The sequence below is a fragment of the Chenopodium album genome, chromosome 10 (genome assembly GCF_948465745.1).
Source record: "Chenopodium album chromosome 10, dcCheAlbu1.1, whole genome shotgun sequence".
Lineage (NCBI taxonomy): Eukaryota > Viridiplantae > Streptophyta > Magnoliopsida > Caryophyllales > Amaranthaceae > Chenopodium > Chenopodium album.
This window is the reverse complement of record NC_137843.1, coordinates 54,177,818-54,199,611: the sequence shown is the minus strand read 5'-3', so window position 1 is coordinate 54,199,611 and position 21,794 is coordinate 54,177,818. Positions and strand designations below refer to the sequence as shown.

Below are 21,794 nucleotides of genomic sequence, written 5' to 3'. Positions count from 1 at the left end.
TTTTAAGATTTGAACAGGGCCCCAAAATCAAACGGGACGGCCCTGTACATGGGATATGGGATAATGTTCAATTTGGAATCAAATTCATCATCACACACATCTCATGTTTGTTTGCCATCTAAAGAGGAAGTCTACATTCAAATGTGGGTGACCTTGAGTTATGTCAGAATTTTCAAGGCAAACCATGTCTTAAACCTAAGAGATTGCAAATGAGTTTATCATCATCAAAACTTCCTCCGTCCCACTTAAATTGCCCCATTTTCAATTAATAGATGTCCCATTAAGTTATCCCATTTCATCTATGGAATGTTTTTCCCATTTTTTTTTTAATTCATTTTTGGGTTTACCACCTGATTCATCCTTTGGGATAATCCTTGGGTGGTTAGATTTCAATCCCCTCCCAATTGTTGTTGCAAGGGATCAAACACGCAGTAATCCCTACTTAGTGCAATCTCAATCACTACTGCACCATCACCAATTAGTATGTTTTTCCCACTTGTCAAACCATGTGTATCCACAAAAAGACAAAAAAGAACATGTATGCCTATTGCCTACTCAATTGAGCCAACTCTTAAAATAGTGGAAACGTAATTGGAGCAATCTTAGTGAGATAGAAAACACAGATATAGCAAACTTCAATAGTCCTAGACTTAAATTTCTTGTAAGTTGCAAATTAATTTTATCATCATTTGTGACAAAAGGCCACATATTACAATTAGACTCTTCGTTAAACCATGCATCAAAGTTAAAGTATTAATCATCTACTGTTTTGCCCAGGATGAACCTAATAACATCATCACAAAACTACTTCAGTGGTAAATCAGAGCGTGAGGGTAGCTAGTACTTATGGTCAATGTATCTTTGTCCAATGTGATATTGGGGAGTGATAGGGGTTTAAATGAAGTGGTGAATATTAGGGCCTAGTTTCAACTAAACATATTATATTAAGCAAAAATCATTCCAATTAGGAAAACTCAGTTGTAACATCCAATATCAGACTGATTGTTAATAGTGTGAAGCAACAACCTCATATTTGGAAGTACGTCGAAACATTTGTTTAATTCACCTTTTCCACCACACCTCATCAACCATAAATGTATTCATTTATCTATATGGTATATAGGGTTGTTCTGGATAAGGATTTAGGGAACATGGTAAGGGTCAATATCAGAATAAGGGTTTAGGCCTTTAGGGAACATGGTAAGGGTCAATATCAGAATAAGGGTTTAGGCCTTTAGGGAACATGGTAAGGGTCAAGAATGATTTACCCAGTCTTGAGTGCCTATAAAGTTAATAATTTAAGATACATTAACTACCCTAGAAACTCGCTCAGATAGTTAAGTTATAAATGGTCTGATAGGAGGGTAAGGTGTAGAGTAAAGCTTTTTGTTATAAATGTTGTGTACCTTTGGAATGTTGGGCTTGGGTATGAGTAAAAATGTAAGTGGTGTGTGGTTATGGTCCCCCATGTGAGTAGTCATGAAGCTAAGAGCAGCTGCCCACATGTCACATAGAAGAGATCCTTGGGACAGGCTGGTACTTACCTAGTGATCTTATAATCATTAATTCATTATATAGTGATCCCGTAGATGTTGCCACTATATTTTACGTGCTGATGTGAGTCCATGACATCCCATACAACCAGCCCCCAAAAGCGAGTGAATCTACATGGCAGGTGTGGCCACTATGAATAATCAACTCCATTGGTTGCTGGTTTCATATTTAATCTAGTTATCTCACCAAGGGCGGATAAAAAAGGAAATTGCTGCAATTAATCAAAAAAAGGGAGTAAATCTATATCAATATCTATATCTATATCTATACTCAGTATTTAAAAAAACAAACCATATATTTTCCATATGACACAGGTCACTCATTACCCCATATGCCACATGTCACCTCGCTTAATATTTTTGTTCAAGTCTTTATGCATTCTATATTTGCAAATTCAAGGAAGAAAAATAAAGTGTTTCATTCCACTATAACTAGTACACATTACATAAACATATAAATTATAATAAATTTGTCTTTTCATCTCATAGATTTAAAATATAACTTAAACTAATATGTCTATTCATATTCCACAATCTTCATGTATATATACCTAACCAAATTTCTTCATCTTCTTTCACAGTTCTACTCTGACTCTTTTTTTCTTTTAAGATTTAGCAATGAAACAATTACTTCGTATATTATATCAAAAGTTTCAAGTTTAGAAAAACATACCTAAATATGAAAATAATTAACCCAAATAACAACCCGTACATTGAACGGGCCAAAAGGTTAGTTAGGATGAATACGTCTGTGAAGCCTACAAAGTTTTATAGTCTGATACATATTGCGTATTTGCAGACATATGGTTTAATAAAAAAGTATAATTACTTATAGCGAAAAGCAAAACAGTCCCACATCGTATAATTTAAAACCACCAAGTACTACTCTATGCATATGCTTCACTCTTCTCCAGTATACTCCACGCAGCCATGCAGTGAGCACAGAGCGAACTATTCTTTCGCCTTTTACTAAAGAATACCGTGTGCTCACTGCATACAGTGGCATACGTTTATTTTTGGAGGGAGTTCCTTGACTGGAGCTTCCAGCAAACTTAGTCCAAGTATATGGTGTGGTCTAACTCTATTCAAGGGGGTGTTTGGCTCATCAAATTGGAATGGATTGATATGGAATATCATGCGTATGAGGGAGAGTTAGAACCCCTTGGGTATGAGATTCCATATCTAAAAAACAAACTAGATGGAATGGATTCTAATTCCATTCCAACCCACTCCAAATGATCCAACCAAACAACTCCTCAAAAAGATACCAAAATCTATCGGACATGGCTAATTCAACTGAACTTAGTAGGGAAACAGCACACCCCCCCCCCCTCAACAATAGAGTATAACTTAATGACCAACCTCTATCAACCTCTACAGCCCTTTCCGTCCACATGAAGTAGTTGTTGCGAATTGCCTAGCTGTGAAAGTGTGAATTGCATATCTATTTGATAGGACAGCATATATCAATCAATCAATCAATCAATCAAAGCCTTAATCCCAAAAGTGGGGTCGGCTAACATGAACCAAATTTGATTATTCCGTGTAGTCATCAACATAAATCTTTCTCCTCCATCCCTTACGATCCAAAACTTCATCCTCACGTAAATCCATGCACTTCATATCCTTCCTCACTCCTTCCAACCAAGTCATCTTTGGTCTCCCTCTTCCTCGTTTAATCCCTCCATGGTCCCACTCTTCCACTCTTCGCACCGGTGCACCCTCGGGTCTCCGTCTTACATGTCCAAACCAACGCAGACGATTTTCCCTTAATTTATCTACAATGCCCGCCACACCTACTTTCTTGCGAATAACCTCATTTCTGATTCTATCTCTTAAAGTGTTTCCACACATCCACCTTAACATGCGCATTTCCGTAACCTCCATCTTTTTAATATGCTCTTTCTTAGAAGCCCAACATTCTGTACCATAGAGCAACACTGGTCTTATGGCAGTCCTGTAGAATTTTCCCTTCAACTTTAAGGGAATGATGCGGTCGCATAACACTCCCGTGGCCGCTCTCCATTTAAGCCACCCTGACTTAATCCTGTGGGTCACGTCTTGATCAATGTCACCATTCTTCTGGATGATCGACCCTAGGTACTTAAAACATTCACTCATGGTCAAATCCTTTCCATCCAAACTCACCACTTCATTGCTTGTCCCCCTCTGAGTGCCAAAACGACATACCAAATATTCAGTCTTACTCCGACTTAGCTTAAACCCTCTAGATTCCAACCTTTGCCTCCATTGCTCCAACTTGGCATTAACCCCATCCTTAGTCTCATCCACCAAAACGATATCATCTGCGAACAGCATACACCATGGAACCTCATCTTGAATTGGTCTAGTTAATTCATCTAGAACCGTTGCAAAAAGAAAAGGGCTTAATGCAGACCCTTGATGCAATCCGATTGTAATAGGGAAATCTTTTGTCAACCCTCCGCATGTCCTCACATTTGTTGACACATCCCGATACATATCCTTAACTAGGTCTACATACCTTCGTGGGATACCTTTCTTCAACATTGCCCACCAAAGTATCTCTCTTGGCACCTTGTCATATGCCTTCTCTAAATCAATAAAGACCATATGAAGATCTTTCTTCTTTACCCTATAAAACTCCATCATTTGTCTTATCAAATGGATTGCCTCCATAGTAGATCTCCCAGGCATAAAACCAAATTGGTTATCTGAAATGCTTGTGCATGCCCTCGACCTTTGTTCAATCACCCTTTCCCACAACTTCATAGTATGGCTCATAAGCTTAATTCCTCGATAGTTAGAACAATCTTGAGCGTCTCCTTTGTTTTTATAAACCGGGACCAAGGTGCTCTTCCTCCAATCTTGTGGGATCCTTGTAGCCGTCCATATCTTGTTGAAAAGGTTTGTTAACCAATCAATACCAATCTTACCCAAACACCTCCACACCTCTATCGGTACCCCATCAGGGCCAACCGCCTTCTTAGGTTTCATCTTCCTCAGTGCAATCTCCACCTCTACTCTCCTAATCCTTCGCACATACTCCATGTTGATTTCTTCATCACTCATAGAGGTATCTCCTATCACAACTCCATTACTTCCATTAAATAATTCATCGAAGTACCCCTTCCACCTGTCCTTGATGCCCTCCTCTTGCACTAGGACCATTTGGTTCTTATCTTTGACACACTTCACCATGCCAATATCCTTCCTTGGCATATATCAATTTTTTTAAATTTTCTTTCTAGTAACAAAACCTGACACCACCTTCAAGTCATACTGAAGTTCAAGAGGAAAATCTAGTTTACAAGCATCCTTATTGTCACAATAACTACAATGAGTTGGACATAGATGGTGCACTACCCATTCACCAAGAGGTATTCAAGCACTATTGGTCAACATAATATATCATGCAGGTGTTAGCAGCTTAGAATGCAAATGCATTAATTTACCTGGTGTATATAACACTACAAGATTTTGACTCTAACATCCAGTAATACATCAGAGGTCAAATGCAGTACCCCTCCCCCCACCCTGCCCTACTAAAACTAGAAATACCCACGAGGAAGAGTGGAAGACAAAGATACAAAGGAATCATCTGTCTGCTGTTTATACTGAACATGCAATGCGAGGCAAATAAGCATAAGAACTATTTTAGATACAAGTCAATGCAATTCAGTCATCTGAATCTATTTTTTCCAAGATTTCATACGGTACAGAATCTCTGAGCTTAAAGTAGTGATATTTATACACTCAGTAATTTCTACATTGGGTCCAGCAACACTTCACAGATTGATCAGTTATGATGTACTGCTTATTTAATCATTCCACTTCACTGATCGGAGAGTTGATACAATGATATAAATATGCATACATAAGACTCATTTATTCACCATATATTTATGAAAGTCAGTTTTGTAAGGTGATATTGTCCCACATCAATTAAATAACAAGGGGCGTATGAGAAAGATGACTATAAAAGAAAACTGATAATGAACATGCAAATTACTTACCTGGACGGGGTCAATGGGTGATCATGAAGACTCATGGCCTAGGCAGGTAGCCTCCATTGCACTTTAGGAGGGGTGCCTGCTTAACATCTTCCCAAGAGGAAGAGTGTACGTCATAATTTGTGATAGAGGGGGCCTGCGTTCGCGCGGCCCCTATCTAGTTCAACCTTCACTGCGGTACTTTTCAATGTCAATTGATTGTCTGAAAAGAAATTAAAAAAACCAGTTTAATAAGCAATTGTTTAATTACATTTAGGGAATCTATTTGACACAGAATTAGCACGTCAGACACTGTTGGAATTGATTACTCTACCGGAATCGTTAACACAGAGCAGTCACACATAAGTAGGACAAGTTTCAGAGTGTAGTTAGCATAAGTGAAGTACTAGATTAACAAGCTCATCTCAGCCTGTAATTACTTTGTTTTTTGAAGGATTGTATGGGAATTTCAGTCAAAAGACTCAAAACTTAAACCAGACAAATTAATTAACCAGCTAGGTTGGAGAGCTAAAATCTTACAGTCCCAACAATACACAAGCAAAGAAAAAAGATATCCAACTATAGAACACATAAAGGATACAGTTCAACCATCATATATGCGCACAAGGCCTTGGAATAATAGAAATTCATCGACAAAGGTTGGGTTTAAGCACTCTATTCATAACCTCAAAGAGCTCATGCAAAGGAAATTCACCAAAGTACCTAACTCACAATGCACAAATAAGTAACTGCCCGTCTTATCATTCACGAGCATTACAGGTGAGGAGAAACTATGAAGAGCCCTATTCCCCTATCTGGTCTCTAATTCCAAAGTTCAATACTACTACTAAAAAAGTCCATTTATCCTCGATATTTTTTAATGTTGGTCATTAGTTGTGATGGTAGAAGCTTTTCGACATTAATCTATTTGTTTGAATCTGAAATTGACTCCAAACCATACATAAACATGGCACAGTTGCCCAAATTTATCCCCTAACCAATTTTATCCCCTAATCTCTACAACATAAATGTTAGGCTCTCTCAAGTGTCATACCTTTTCCCATTGCTGATTTTTCCAAGTAGCGCTAGTAACCACAATTGTAATGTGATGTAACCGACTACACACCCATAAATTAGGTGCTAAGTTTCCATAGAAGCTACTGAGTTGTTGATTTTCACATGGAACATATATAGGAATTTCCTTATTGTTTTTTTTTTGGTAAAGAAATATTAATTGGGTTTCCATGTGCTTATTATCATATTATACTAATGCTGTAAACAGTGACTAAGTGTTCACTTCATGTGAATCCATTCCTTTTTAGAAACACTGTTAATTTTATGTTTCTCACTCATAATGTAATGGAAGATCAATTGTTAAATTGTGTCATCTTAAAACTCCAGGTTCTGGTGTCATTATTTTCAACACGGACTGAATGAACTATGGCATTTAAGTATATTTTACCGACGCTATCCAGAGGGCCTAAGAAATCTCTATATCCACCACCTCTTAGTCCCCACGGCCAAACGGTAATTTAATTTCATAATAAGCTGGAAAAATTCAAATGTAAAACCAAATAATACAGAAATAATGAGGAAGCAAAAGCCAGCAGATGATATTGTGTCTTTGTAGAATATTCCCCATAAGATAACAAGCACATGCATTTCTTAATTTGTGTGGATCAATGTTTCTATACTTTGGAGCAAGGTTATTGCTGTAAAAGACAGACAGAACCGTCCCACATCAGTCAAGAAAGAAAATCTAAGCTAGGACTTTGCGGTATAAATAACGAAGCCTGTTACAACAATCATCACGCAGCCACGCAGTGAGCACAGAGCGAACTATTCTTTCGCCTTTTACTAAAGAATACCGTGTGCTCGCTGCATTTAGTGGCATACGTTTATTTTTGGAGGGAGTTCCTAATAGGAGCTTCCAAAAAAACAAGTGCAGGTGTTTTTAAACACTATGATACTCTTCATATCTATGATGAGATTATCAAATACTCCCTACGCTTATCAAATGTGGTCGTGTTTTTAAGTGTTACACTTTCTTTTTTGACAAAAAGTTACATTTTTAATATTATATATCTCCTCTCATGTCCCCACCTAAGTCTTTAATTATTTCTTTCCTCTCACATTCATACCTTTTCCATAAACTATTAACCCACTATCTTTCTTTTACAACTTTTTAATACTCCAACTACCTCACTTACCTCTATGTGCCGGTCAAAGTGTAACACTTAAAAAACACGGAGAGTATCAATTTGCCAAACTGTTGTATGATATAATACACTTTAACTTAACCCACAAAATAAAAAGCACCAAGTCCACCAACTCAATCACAGAGAATCAGTTAAATGAGATATGAATCGAGTAAAAGTTGCAATAATACCTTGCAGCAGTTTGAGGCATCATCGTGCACAAGGACTCGAGGAGGATATAGGCCCTGGTAGAATTTAGGAAAACAATTTAAACTCTCCATATCAGGGTTAGAGAAATAAAACTCTTAGTGGCGCAGTTAAATATAAAACAGACCGCAGAAGGAAAACATAACCTACTAAAAGGAGCCCTGAAAGTCCCAAAAATAAGGAGAGAAGGGACAAATGTTGGACTGTAACTCAAGGTGGCATCATATCTGTACACGAACCAGAATAACTGTCAGTAAGACTGCATTCATTAAGCTAAAAATGCACATGAAAACTCTCACACAGCAAGTAGCTTGTATACTACTGTTACACAGCTAGTATAGAAACCACAGAGAATAAGTCATAGTTTGTGAGTGGGAGTCTGGGCTCTTACAGAACTAACCTAATCATATCAGAATAAAAACCTGCAACATGTATCCTCTATAGTTAAACAAAAGTTGCAAACATGGCATTGACAGAACAAATCTGCCGACTAAATGGACCGTGTGAAAGTATAGTTATACTAACCAACCTCAGTAGTGCTTGTAGAAGTGTAAGTTCCATCAATCAGGACTGAGGAGAAAACCAAATACTACTGAAGAGACTGCAAGTCCATTTTCTTCTTGTTCTTGCCAGCACCAAACTTCAGCTCTAGCTGTTTGAGCACATTCTCTGGTCACTTTGAATTCTACTGAAATGGAATGGGTGAAGAAACACCATACATTTGTGTTATTTCACACAGAATACGCATGCATTCTATCCAACCAGAAAACGAATGTTGTATTTGCACACAATATTTGAACTGGATAGTATGTATCAAATTGTTACATATAACCAGAAATTTAGGCAGGTTTTATTGGAGTTTCTCTGTTGGATCCTCTTGATTGAAGATGTCAGAGAGTAGTTGATCAAACTATTCTTTCAAACTTTACTAAAGAATACTATCTGCTTGTCGCATTAAATGACATACATTAGTTGCTGAATGGGTTCCTTCAAGGAGCTTGTAACAAGCCAGTTGTCCCTGACTACTGGGACTAAGGTACAAACAAATCACAAACTTTAAAATTCGAACAAGTATTTGCGTAGAATATTAGAGGATACCTGATGTAACCTATTAACTTTATATGAAAGATAACATTTCTCAATCCAGTATATTTTAAATCCTCACTACAATAAGGAAAACCACGAAATTTGATCACACAATAATCAGCAGGAGATTCCTTTTTTTAAAAGTCCACAGGAGATGCTTCTTCCACTCCTAGTTAGACTCTTGAATGATACAAAACGAAATCAATTCTCAAGAGTTATGACCGCTGGGACAGTGACTTCACAATAGCTGCTTCCTCTCTTTACTACGAATTTCCTAATGCAAAATAGATAATAGAATTTAGGAAGACTACCAAAAAGCTGAAGTATGTATTGGTGGGGGAGTGCCAGGCCCTTGCAGTAGTGCAACGCGTGGGCAACACTTGAGAATCCCAGGAGCAAGCTACTGTCGTGGATCCTCCCCCTCAAAAAATAAATTTAATATCGTTGTGGGTCATTGACCCACGTATCAGATATTAAACTGATAAGAACAGATACTACACTTGATCTTAGCCAAAAGGCCGAGAAAGGTATGTATTGTTCTGTCTCGTCTCCTGCCTTTTATTTCCTAAAGTTGTCGTACCCTTGCCGTTCTTCTAAATATGGTACAGCATTCATACATTAAAGTATTCTAAAGTATAAACTATAAACTATAAAAAATATAAAGTATTCTAACGTCTGGACTCTGGGAAATTAGTCTTGTTCTCATCAGATTTCAGGAAATTAGTATAAACTATAAAGTATTCTACCGTCTGGACTCTGGGATATATCGAGAAACCATGTATTAATTATAGAGCTAAAAGTCATAATGGATTTGATGGACAAATTCAGAAAGGTTTGTTGGATTCAAGACTTCAAGATGGAAGTCTAGAAAGTTTCATAACCACAATCGACGTCAATAATTTGGCTGCGCATTCTCCCCACAATGGCACTAAGGAATTAATTGTTGGAGAAGGTACAGGTTTAAAAATTCCTCACATTGGTTCTCTTTCATTTTCTTAAATATGTTTTTTATGTTCCTGGGCTCATAATGTCATTTCCATCTCTCAATTTTGCATTGACAATAACACATCCATATATTACCTACCAACATTTAGTTTTCACTCTACTCTCTAGCATCTCTACCTAGGATTGCAATTCATGTACTTGCAATAACAGTCACCAAACACCATTTTCTTTCTCTTCTATATCCACTATGGCTCCTCTTCAATATATTTATACCAACTTTAAGGAATGACTATAGAGTTTCCGAAATCCTGAGAAACATTTGAGGTGAGGACTGGTGGGGTGCGCCAGGCCCGTGCAGTAGTGCAACGCATGGGCGACGCTTGAAGATCCCAGTAGCAAGCTACTGTGGTAGATCTTCCCCCTTAAAAAATAAATTTAATATCGTTGTGGGCCATTGGCCCACGTATCAGATATTAAACTGATAAGAACAGATACTACACTTGATCTTAGCCAAAAGGCCGAGAAAGGTATGATTTGTTAGGTCTAATCTCTTGCCTTTTATTTCTTAATGTTTCCGTACCCTTGTTATTTCTTTTCGATGTGGTACAGAACTTCTGTTGATTGGGAAGTGAACATCATTCCTTATTAGGAGTTCTGTTCACAGAAAACTTCAATAACTCAAGAGTACATGATAAAGAGTGTATTAGCAATAAAGACCCAAGTCCTAGAAACTTGTGCGTTTTGTGACGAATATAGAAAGGCTTATCACACTTAAATACTTCATGCGTTCACAAATAATCTTCTTGTTAGATTTGGACATACATATTAAGAAATTTACTAGGTTTATCAGACATAAATACTCCATGCGTTCATAAATAATCTTCATGTTTGAGTTGGACATACATATTAAGAAATTTATTATGGTGGAGTGAGAATATGAGAAAAATAAATGTAATAGAAGGGTCACATCACATGAATTGAGTGTAAAATTTTCCATTTTCAGGAAGATTATTTGTGGACATCCTAAAAAGGAATGCAGGAAAATTCATAGAGGGAGTAGTATATAAGAGTAGGTTAGCCGCTAATGTGCATTTCCAAACTTCCATCATGAGCAAATGAAGAAAGGTTTATTACACAAAATCATCCTTCGGTTTTATGTTCCAACACCCGTCTCTAAAAAACAAAGGAAGGCAACTTGGGAAGTCATGTGATTAAGTGACTTAGATTAATGTTCCACATACTTCAACAGCAACATGCAAGTTAAGCCACGTAACAGATTTTAAACTGATAAGAACAGATACTGCAACTTGATAATTTGATATTAGCCAAAAGGGCGAGAAAGGTGTGGTTTTCTTAGTACAAGTTACCTTCTTTTTTTTTTTTCCAAGTGGCATTGACCTTTCCTTTCATCTTTCTGATGTGGGATTATCAAACTTGAAAATATCCCCATGGATACCTGAAGAAATTCACAGCCAGCAATTAAGATGATTATACAAAAGTAGATAACACAGAAGGAGACGTATTTGTTACAAGTCAAAAGTGAGGGCACAAAATATCTCCAAGGGATCAGTTTCATCTTTAGCATTGGTTCATCCTCAGTTTCTCACGCAAATCACATTTAATTTGCCATAACTATTCCAATTTAACCGGATGTATTTCAGATAGCCCAAAATAGATAGAGACCATCTGAAAGTAGATCAAGGATCTCAGTATCTGCCTGTTGGGTGAAAATGTGAAATAGCACTCAAGTCTCAAGATGAAGAATCCAGCGACCTCACCTTGTTTCTTTGCAAGTAGAGTTAATAGTGCATCTTGTCTACTGAAAAAAGTCCTATGCAATTGTTGCATATGCTAGGTGGTACAACCACCGAGAAAATACAAGTTTATCTTCATTACAAACAAAAACGTGTTTATCTAGTGGCATTTCTGTAAATAACTCTAACAACTTTTATTAAATACGGGTCCCACAAATGTTGGTTTATTTACAACAATGTCATGCTAACTGGGATATTTTGTTGATTTATTTACAGAAATGCCACTAGATAAATGATTTTTGTTTATCATGAAGATAAACTGGGGCTCCGCCCAACCCACCTTCTCTTAAAAAAAATAAAAAATTATACCCCCCCCCCCCCCAAATTTTCCTCTTTTGTAAGAAGGTTGTACCGCCAGCTGGTACAACGATTGTATCATAAAATTGGCGGTCAACTACATCATTAATAGTGATTGTCATCCAAAATATGTTAAATGTACAATTTAACATCTGAGGCAGTGAATGTGGAACACTGTCACATTGAAATTTTGAATGAGGGGGGGGGAACTGTCATTATACAGCACAACTAAAACAGTATGGCTAGGAGAGCATAATCCAACACAATATTCACAGTAATACAGTATACTCAACAGAGACCACTAGGAATCAAATTAGTGGACATGAAAGTTGAGAAGGAAGGAAGAAACACAGGTTTTGATTCTGTACACTATTTTTTGGCAGACAATGAAATCACAATAGAGTGCTAATTTCATAGTATAGAGCATGTAATGCAGTCAACAGCAAAAGAACTTTATATCACTGGAGGAAAAAAAAAATAGAAGCAAAACACATATTAAAAGCAGGGGCAAAAAGGTCAAAAAAATTTGGACCATTTCTCGATTTGTGCGTGTCATCCTTGCGCAGGGGCCATGCTAATCTTCTCTGTATCGTTCCAATTTTATCAGATGTCTCCGAAGAGACAATCCCTATATAGAAGCCGGGATTAATAAAGAGACCAGTAGCTTTGTAAATAATCAGTGTGGGACTAGAGAATGAAGCAGTTGACTTGTAACCAAGTAGCAACTATGAAAGATCTCCAGTAACCTACAGTAGTAAAAGTAGTGTCTGTTAGTTGTCAGTAGTGAGGGGACAACAAAATAGAAATATGCAAAGCATATGAACAACACTGGCAAGGCGGCAACCTCCTTTGTTTTGGTTCTCACCCAAGTTGTGTCAATTCTTTGATTTAGTATCTGAGGCAATAAAGCAGTAAGGTTATGGATAACAGCACCATGTAATCAAAATATAACTTACAGAAACATAATCCAACATATGGTAAGCAAAAGCTAAAAAGGAATCAAATTATAGAGTATGTATGTTAAGAGGTAGCATAGTTTTTATTTTTATAAACCCCATCATAAATTCATAACTGAAGAGACAGCATAATCATATCACAATAAAGTACATTGTTTCAGAGTTCAGAGCAGAAAACAAATTAAGCTGCAAACAACATATAGAAGTGAAGAAAAACAGACTAGAGAGGAAAATTTTAAAAAGGGAAGGAAAAAAAAAAAAAAAAGAATAAACATTATAGATTGATGCTGGAGGAGACGAGGGGTAGAAAAGGAAAAAAAATTTGGACCATTTCTCGATTTGTGCGTGTCATCCTTGCGCAGGGGCCATGCTAATCTTCTCTGTATCGTTCCAATTTTATCAGATGTCTCCAAAGAGTCAAACAACAACAGAAGCTTGTGCAATATAAACAAAGTGTTATCTGCATATTTATTCAATGTGGGATATCCAGGCTTCACACCTATATGGCCATATCAGCCTCCAATAACCTAGCAATTTGCAAATCTCAAATTACCATGCCCTATCTTTTAAGTAAACTACTTTCTAAGAACATCAAGAGTACCAATAGTACATGTTCCAAAATAAACCTCACCAACATTTCGAAAATTCTCCGATTCGTTACCACACGAGTGACTTTGAGATTATGCATTTCTTATTTATTTTTATTTTTTGAAAATGACTTCAGAGCCATTCAAACAATACACAGTACAAGAAAATAGGATTGATCCACAATAGAGGGGAAATTTGGCAATAAGCTTCACTACTCTGACATGAAACAATTCCAGTCATTCTGAACAGCTAGCAATACTGGATATGTACCCTAACAATTCCAGTGACCTTGTTTGAAGTGTTTAAAACAAAAATGGATAAAAAAAATTTAAAAACTCTGAGGTGGATACTTACTCATATTTAGTTTGATGTGAACCAAATTTACACACATGTTGCTAGAATTTCATTCCAAACTTTGCTTTTCTATTACCATTCTAAGTTACTAACAACTTGTATAATTCCATCTAATTATCAATTTCGTTTTTAATTATGACAAGGTATGCTTTGGAAGTGCTCTCTATGCTCTTTAAGATTCTTCTTTTATACTTCAAGTGTAGTTATGTACCCTAACTAAAGGATTAAGCATACATGCCGTAGACAAAAGAGTTGTATACAACACTGGTGTTATCAAAATTGCTAGAGTAAGTTTCAACAGCCTAACACCTTTAAAACTGTTTTCCAAGCCCTGAGTCATAGGGGTGTATTTAATCCCATGTAGTAATGCAATTCATGGGCAATGCTCTAGGATTCAGGTAAGCAAGCTATAGTTATGGAGTCTCCTCCTTGAATTAATCTAACATCAATGTGGGTGAATGACCCACAAATCAACTACTCTGCTGATAAAAACTCTATAACAGATACTAAAATTGATTTTACCGCCAAAAGAGAAAGAAAGCTGTACCAGTATGCTTTGTTTAACCTCACAATCCTCTATCAAATTTCTGATCATTCCAGCCTCAACCTTTGCCGGTCTGCGTGAGACAGAGTCAATATTCAACACGTGGAATGATCTATTAAAAAGAAAAATTTCCAATCAAAGATTAAGCCTGTAATTCATCATAAACATTTATAAGATGATCTCAGACACAATTTTATCAGATACAAATCAAACAACAACTAGTGCCTTTCAACACACACACAGCTTTTGTGCAGTTAGGAGCCTACTTGTTTTTCATGAAGTATATCATTAAGAGCAGATAAATGTAACAAAAACTAGAGACAAAATTTATTGCCACTAAGCACTGTCCAAAATATTAAAAAATCGCTCATCAAGAACTAGCAAAGGTTAATGAACAACTACCACCACAGACAAGCTTTATCTTTGACAAAATTTCCAGTACAAAGCATTACTTTCACTTAATTAAATGAGTAACTGGCAAATGTTCTAATGGATGCAATACAGTAGTAAATGACAAAGAATGACACACAAATTTATGTAGTTCTCTAATAATGTGTTAGCTAAATTTAAAGGCACAGGGGAGAACAATCTCCACCCATTACGTCATCGAGCTTATTGCAACTACAGCTGATTAATCCTTATGGCATATTAAGCATTAGGTTACAAGCCTACAGCCTACTAAGGCATAAATCATGTGTCTTTGAAACCATATATCATCGTTTGTTCAAATTATAAGAAAAGATAAAACCAAATATCATGAGACTGGAAGCTAAGAATAAAAGCATCCTCAAACAAGCTAGGATAATTTATATTATATACTTTGTACTAGCCCCAACAAATGGCAAAGAATGATACCCTTATTATAGCAATAGCCTTACCACCAGTTACAAATACTACATGTCTCCACAAAAGCCAAAATCTTAATATTAATAACTTAAGTGTCAAAGAATTGAGGAACTAGAATAAACAGCAGTAAGACAACTAAAATATTAATAACATATATAATCACAATATTTTTTTTTTTCTTTACAAGCAATAATCATCTAAAATACTTCTACTCTCTAAGATACCACCAAAATAGGAACCAGAAGCTGAGCTGGCTGAATAAAAAAAGGATATAGAAGAAATGATTCTGGGCTCTCTTCAAAAACAAAATCAACAGCTTTCAAACTATAATAACTTCAATACAATCTAGCTTGTTAACCTTTTACAAATGAACAACCTCAGTATGTAATGCCATCGAATATAACCACATTGACTTTCGATTCAGTAACTATTACTGATCTCACCTAAAGCATAGTCTTCTCAGGTTAACAGAGTACATAATATTAAGCCCCTGTCAAAGCAAAGAACTGTAACATGTTTATTATATTAATGAAAGAAATCAAAGAAAAACAACAGTGGCAAACGCACAACCAAACTTTAACGTAAAAGAACAATCTCCTCACCACACAAAAATCCTATTTACAAAGCCTCCCTGAACACAAAATTCCCAGAACCAAATACCACCAACAATGTGAAAACTAAACAGCTTTCCAAGAACCATCCACTAGAGATCCTCTTACAAGTAGATAGTATTTCTCTCTTGTATAAAAGCAATTAGTATAGCGGAAATAAACTAGAATAAATACACTCTTAAAAAAAGGATGCTATAAAGATTATTCACAAAATCAGCAGTTGTACCTTCAGAGCATCAGACACAAGTACCGCCCATGAACCAGCCATAGACCAGGTACCGAATGGTAGACGAGGTTTTGAACTTGGTTCCTACTCCATACTTGTCTAAACACCATAATGGACCACTAAATTAATGTCATTGACTTGTAACTTTTATCAGTATAGACAGGTAAAATTTTGTAGATCATATGGTAAAGTCTAGCTAGGAAATTAGTTACAGCTATGTCTGGATGGCCTTGTAAGCTAAATTCAACACCAAAAGCACCTTGTTGACTTTTATACGGTTATACCAACTATATCGTCCCATTTTGAGGTTTTCCAGAAAAGTTTTAGGAAATTTGTTTACTGTCCCACATCAGTGAAATAACAGATATGTAAGAGCATCATAGATATAAAATGAAAGCGTAGAATGTGAAAAAACATACTTACCTGGACGGGGTCAATGGGCGATCAAGAAGGCTCATGGCCTAGGTTGGTGGCCTCCATTGCACACTTGTAGGGGTGCTAGCCTAACATCTTCCCAAGAGGAAGAGTGTACGTCATAATTTGTGATAGTGGGGGTCTGCGTTCGCGCAACCCCTGACCAATTCTACGTCCAAAATTTTAATGCATGGATTTGTGTTATTGAGAGCCTGCTTACCCAGATGCCCTGCTCACTCCTGATTTTCAAATAAAAACAAGCGATAAGTCCAAATAGGTATGTAAATGCCCAACATATATTATACTCATTCTGTCCACAAATAATCTTTCCCGTATTCCTTTCCAAGATGTCTGCAAAAAAGTTTCCTGTTACTTGAAAAAGAAATTTTTCTCACTCAAATCATGTACAGTAGATCCCTCTATTTTCTCTTACACTCACCCCACCCTACTAAATTCCTTAATGTGCACCGAAGTCTAACAAAAAGATTTTTCATGGACGGAGAGAGTATATATGATGAGTTGGCAAAGAAGCAGGTTGCTCCTACACATGCCTAATCGTGTCTAATTTTCTAGGGTCTACCAAGTTTTACAGATTCTGAAATAAAGACTTCACTATATTTGGGTCAAGTATATTTTTGTAATAACATAAAATAACATCTGTGAAATAGTAAATTTGTGCCATTTTAAAACTCCAAATTCGAAAGGTGTTCTCTCAACGTAACCATAGCACAAACTCTAGCAATCTAGAGGGGTCAGATGAATCTCTTTATTCACCGTTTTTCAGCCCTGATGGCCTGAATTATATCAAGTTTCCATTCAGCAGAAAAACTCAAAAGACAGAAGGAAAAAAAAAGAGTTCAGATAATTATCTATGAAAGTGTAATAGACTAATCTTAGGAGGGGTAATTTGGGAAGTCTAATATTATTAGGTTAGAGTCTTTAGCTTAAGTAAAAATAGATAGAGGAGGGAAAGTAGAGGTAGGCAGAATTTTGGAGTGATAATCAGTGATTCCTTAGGAGAGTTGTGAACTTGTGACCTTAAGTCACTATTAGGAGAGTTGTGACCTCAAGTCACTAATATGAGCTTTGTACGCTAAACCTACTACCTTTTGTAAGAAATCATTAATCTGTTAATCAAATTTCCAAGCTTTCTCCCTTAAATTTCCTCTTAATCAGTAAAGTATACAGGTCAGATTTTCAGTGTATTAACTGTAGGAAGTAACATTTAACAAATGGCATTGTCACTCGGTAGAGTCCTCCCCACTTAAGAAAGCAAGAGAAGAAATCTCTTTGTTTATGAAAAAGTCACAATAGTTACATTCCTACTCCCTGAAATTATATTTCACAGATCACAATAAGATACAAGGAAAAATCACAAAAGTCCCACATCAGTCAAGGAAGAAGATCAAAGCTTGGACTTTACGGTATAAATAACAAAGCCTGTTACAGTAAAATTCACGCAGCCATGTAGTGAGCACAGAGCGAACTATTCTTTCGCCTTTTACTAAAGAATACCGTGTGCTCGCTGCATTTAGTGGCATACGTTTATTTTTGGAGGGAGTTCCTTAAAGGAGCTTCCCACAAGCCAAGTGCAAGTTTTCTATAGACTAATAACAAGTCAATTCCCCACCTTATTTGTTATCAAAAATCAAGAGGTGAATTTACATGCGACCACTGACTCAAACATAGAAAGTCAGAGCTATAAGCTTTTATTATGATACCTTGCAGATAAGCTTTTTTACTTTGCAACAGTCTGAGGCACTCGAAAGTAGAGCCAATTCAAGCAATCCATCTATAGTAAAAAGGAAAATTTAAAATATAGTGACAGTAGTTCAGAAAACAGGCTTCAAGGTTGGTGAACGAAACATAAATATTCCAGAGAGACTAGGGACACATACATGAACTATTTCTCCTTTTGCTGGTATCATTTCTGTGCATGAACCACGTTATTCTTCCATTCCCAGCCTCATTCTGCTCAATATTCATCACTGTCAGTACAGAAATAATACATGAAACAAATTTATACAGAAATAACAACTGTCTAAAAATTCCAAAAGACGGTTATGTGTCTGCACCTTACCTGGAAGCCATATACTACATACATATGACTCAGATCGTCATATGATTATAACAGAAACAAATAATTAAAAGAAAGCATCATAAAGAGCAGATGAAAATTACTCATGATATCATTGTGAAGCAATAACCTGGAACAAAGTTTTTAATAAAAAATTAGACCATTTCTCGATTGGTGCGTGTCATCCTAACGCATGGGTCATGCTAATCTTCTCTGTATCATTCCAACTTTATCAGATGTCTTGGTAGAGACAATGTTATATCGATGTTGAGCATTATAAATAGAAAGGTGCCTTTATATACTGTGGGACTTTATTATAACATGTTGCTGCTCAAAAACACAATTCATTAGTAAACCTAATACAGAGCAGCTTGTTCCCACCAAAAAACACTTCAGGGTACCAAGGCCAACTACATCTCATTGGATCCTCATTTATTTTGATTTATTTCTTCTATCCAATCTTTTAAGTACACCCCAGCCAAGTAAACTCCAATGGTGTGCCAATTCTAGAGCAAACCTTGCAATATACTTTGCCATGGCAATTAATGGAAGTATAGAATAATTCACTATCAAATATGCTGGACCACTTATCGCAAATGATCATGTCAGAGACATACGTAAAGGATGGCACAACCATTCAAGTTCAAGAAGGAGCACAAGTAACAAAACAACAAGAAAATGCTTGAGAGTGCGGAGGCATCATGTTCATCTTAGAATCAAATGTTTATTTCATAGCTCCAAAAGGAAACGCATGTGCTGATAGCAGATTAAGGACCCTCTCTGTTCTTTTCTTTTTATCTTGAGTAAGACAACGACATCAGATGAAAGATACCAAAAAAAAAAAAAAAAAGTGGAAGTATAAAGCCACTGAGCACTGGCCTAGATGATATATCAGTTTCCAAGAGAGAAAATGTCTTCCATAGATTTCAACAAGAAACAATTTAAGCCTATCCAACAACTTAAACTGGTCATTAGGGTAGTTAAGTTTAACGGCTTCCAGAGCACAGAGAGGAAAGGCTCCATATGGAACAAGAAAGATCTTCACAAACACACTTTTTTCCCCTATAAGCTATAACGCATCAATGTCATGCTCTTTTGAGAAAATCATTTAAGACTACAAAACAAACACTTATTATGTATTCAACATAATGGCATATGGCCAACATCTCATTAGCATAATAGCAATGCGGCTAAGGATTCAGTAACCCTGCCATTTATGCAGTTACTGATGTCTGCATAAGGTTTGAAAGAAGTAGATTGAAGTTATATTCTCAGTCCCCAGTTGCACTCAACAAAGATGCTGACAGCTTGATATATTGAAAAAATATCTGACATTTCAGAAGGGTGGGTGGTAATGCAGATTGCAGAAGCTAGAGTAGCTATCGACAGTGTTTTCTGAAAAAATGAAAGAGAAGAGTAGCTGAACCAAAGCGGGAAAGCTGCGCTTAGGACGAGTAGCTAGACCAGGAAAGGGACTCGTTACACAGCATATGAAGAAAAAAGAAAAGAAATTCATTTAGCCGGAAAAAGCAGTTTTTGTCAGGCAAGGTCCAGGATTCCGGGAACTGGCCGCCAACTTGGCAACTTCTATGATCAGCTATAGAAATGATTCACTAGACCAGCTGCACATTTTTTGGTTTCTCATCCATATTTTAACCCTTAGATAAATAATCTGAAGTAATGCATGAAAAAATTCAATTTAAAACCTTACAAAGAAGAAATTATTAGTGGAAGCAATCCAAAACACCAACAACAAAGTAAAATCAACATTATGTAACCCAATTCTTACTTTAAAACTACGTCATTCAGCATGTGCTACACTACTACACACCAAGTGCTACAATATCAATCAAAAATGCAAAAAGTATGTAAAGTGAAAAGAACATGGGCATCATTCTGTTTATCTCCCCCTATTAGCAAGCCTTAACGTATAAAACAGGGCAGAACAATCAAATTCTAGCCTGGATTCTATGCTATAGTTATAAGTTCTCAAATTCAGGCAGATATCCTATGAAGTGTAGACACAAGCTTGGATGAAGGAAGAGGGCTGCCATAGACATATGGCAGGATAAAAATATGTATTACATTTATGATCACGAGCGAAGTGTAGACAGTTATCCAGTAAAATTTCTCAGAGAAAATCCAATTTCTGGCTCCTGTACCGGTCAAGAAAACTCGATTGGCCAATAGACATCCCCCAAACCACAAGTGATTGGGATTGAAAAGCTTTGAATTATAAGCATTGTCCAACAAACCATGATATTATATACCACCAGAACTGGTGTCTATAAGGATGTATTGGCTAATGGCAAAGATTAAAGTACAATTACATTCTTTCCCCCAATAGATTCAGGACCAATCATAAGCACTCTACTATGGTTATATAGTAGCAAGTTTCTAAATTAGTTAGGATAAACTAGCAAAACAAAAAGATATGTTGAACTTTGATTACAACTTCTAACTTTCTCTAATCATCACCATGAAAGGACATACTCATGTAGATGATGAGAAAATGGTTCAAAAATTTTACAATGTAGTTTCGCTATGGAGCACAATAATTTTCTGCAAATATCGAATGCAATACTTCGTATTAAGTTTTTTAATTGAGCAACTTCACTTGATTCCAAATTTCCAATCACCAATATACTTTTACAACTCGACTTCATATAAGTCCACTTACACCTTATTCAAATTGCAATTTCCATCAATCTAAAAATAATACTTCGTATTTCCCAACAATCACAAAATGAGCTTTGACTACTAATGATTCAATCGTCATTTATTCTGTTGGTGGCAAATTACAACAAAAAAATTAAATTTAATTTAATGGTTATTTACAACCTTTTTTAAAAAAAAGTTGGTTTTTTTCACAAAAACGAGAATTTAAAAGACAATTATTGACAAAATTTCCTAAAATAAATGATACAGAGTATTGCAATGGTCACATATTTTAGGGCCTAGGCAAAAGGTGTAGTTCAAAACCAACCCTTTTTTTTTCCGATTTTTAATTACGAATATGAGCTTAACTAAACTTCTGAAGTTATAAATTAAACTTGGGTAACCCTAATTTTACCGCATCTAACTTATTTCTTCTAAGCTTATTCAAT

At 36.2% G+C, this 21,794-nt stretch overlaps 2 long non-coding RNA genes and 11 other non-coding genes across 14 annotated transcripts; 5 read left to right on the top strand and 8 right to left on the bottom strand.

The window, feature by feature from the left end:
• Positions 1-2,479: 2,479 nt before the first annotated feature.
• On the top strand, positions 2,480-2,596 carry LOC145565866 (U5 spliceosomal RNA). Its single transcript, XR_014095231.1, has one exon. It is a non-coding gene; the product is annotated as a U5 spliceosomal RNA (small nuclear RNA).
• Positions 2,597-5,540: 2,944 nt separating this feature from the next.
• On the top strand, positions 5,541-5,701 carry LOC145565707 (U1 spliceosomal RNA). The gene has a single exon (XR_014095088.1). It is a non-coding gene; the product is annotated as a U1 spliceosomal RNA (small nuclear RNA).
• Positions 5,549-8,611, bottom strand: LOC145564126 (uncharacterized). The gene is made up of 3 exons (XR_014094753.1): positions 8,459-8,611; positions 7,914-8,156; positions 5,549-5,747 (listed from the first exon to the last, which is right to left on the bottom strand). It is a non-coding gene; the product is annotated as an uncharacterized LOC145564126 (long non-coding RNA).
• Positions 7,339-7,454, top strand: LOC145565854 (U5 spliceosomal RNA). Its single transcript, XR_014095219.1, has one exon. It is a non-coding gene; the product is annotated as a U5 spliceosomal RNA (small nuclear RNA).
• Positions 8,612-9,349: 738 nt separating the features above from the next.
• Positions 9,350-9,546, bottom strand: LOC145565804 (U2 spliceosomal RNA). The gene has a single exon (XR_014095181.1). It is a non-coding gene; the product is annotated as a U2 spliceosomal RNA (small nuclear RNA).
• A 748-nt stretch (positions 9,547-10,294) lies between these two features.
• On the bottom strand, positions 10,295-10,491 carry LOC145565756 (U2 spliceosomal RNA). The gene has a single exon (XR_014095135.1). It is a non-coding gene; the product is annotated as a U2 spliceosomal RNA (small nuclear RNA).
• Positions 10,492-12,591: 2,100 nt separating this feature from the next.
• LOC145565950 (U6 spliceosomal RNA) lies at positions 12,592-12,694 on the bottom strand. The gene has a single exon (XR_014095299.1). It is a non-coding gene; the product is annotated as a U6 spliceosomal RNA (small nuclear RNA).
• Positions 12,597-14,618, bottom strand: LOC145564125 (uncharacterized). 2 transcript variants are annotated; one of them, XR_014094752.1, is made up of 3 exons: positions 14,517-14,618; positions 12,916-12,966; positions 12,597-12,817 (listed from the first exon to the last, which is right to left on the bottom strand). It is a non-coding gene; the product is annotated as an uncharacterized LOC145564125 (long non-coding RNA). The 2 variants fall into 2 exon arrangements; XR_014094751.1 differs by lacking the exon at positions 14,517-14,618 and having other exon boundaries at positions 12,916-13,854.
• LOC145565970 (U6 spliceosomal RNA) lies at positions 13,344-13,446 on the bottom strand. Its single transcript, XR_014095318.1, has one exon. It is a non-coding gene; the product is annotated as a U6 spliceosomal RNA (small nuclear RNA).
• On the bottom strand, positions 14,309-14,514 carry LOC145565828 (U2 spliceosomal RNA). The gene has a single exon (XR_014095200.1). It is a non-coding gene; the product is annotated as a U2 spliceosomal RNA (small nuclear RNA).
• Positions 14,619-16,611: 1,993 nt separating the features above from the next.
• Positions 16,612-16,772, top strand: LOC145565990 (U1 spliceosomal RNA). Its single transcript, XR_014095338.1, has one exon. It is a non-coding gene; the product is annotated as a U1 spliceosomal RNA (small nuclear RNA).
• Positions 16,773-18,071: 1,299 nt separating this feature from the next.
• LOC145565902 (U5 spliceosomal RNA) lies at positions 18,072-18,187 on the top strand. Its single transcript, XR_014095259.1, has one exon. It is a non-coding gene; the product is annotated as a U5 spliceosomal RNA (small nuclear RNA).
• A 649-nt stretch (positions 18,188-18,836) lies between these two features.
• On the bottom strand, positions 18,837-18,939 carry LOC145565972 (U6 spliceosomal RNA). The gene has a single exon (XR_014095320.1). It is a non-coding gene; the product is annotated as a U6 spliceosomal RNA (small nuclear RNA).
• Between the last annotated feature and the right edge of the window lie 2,855 nt (positions 18,940-21,794).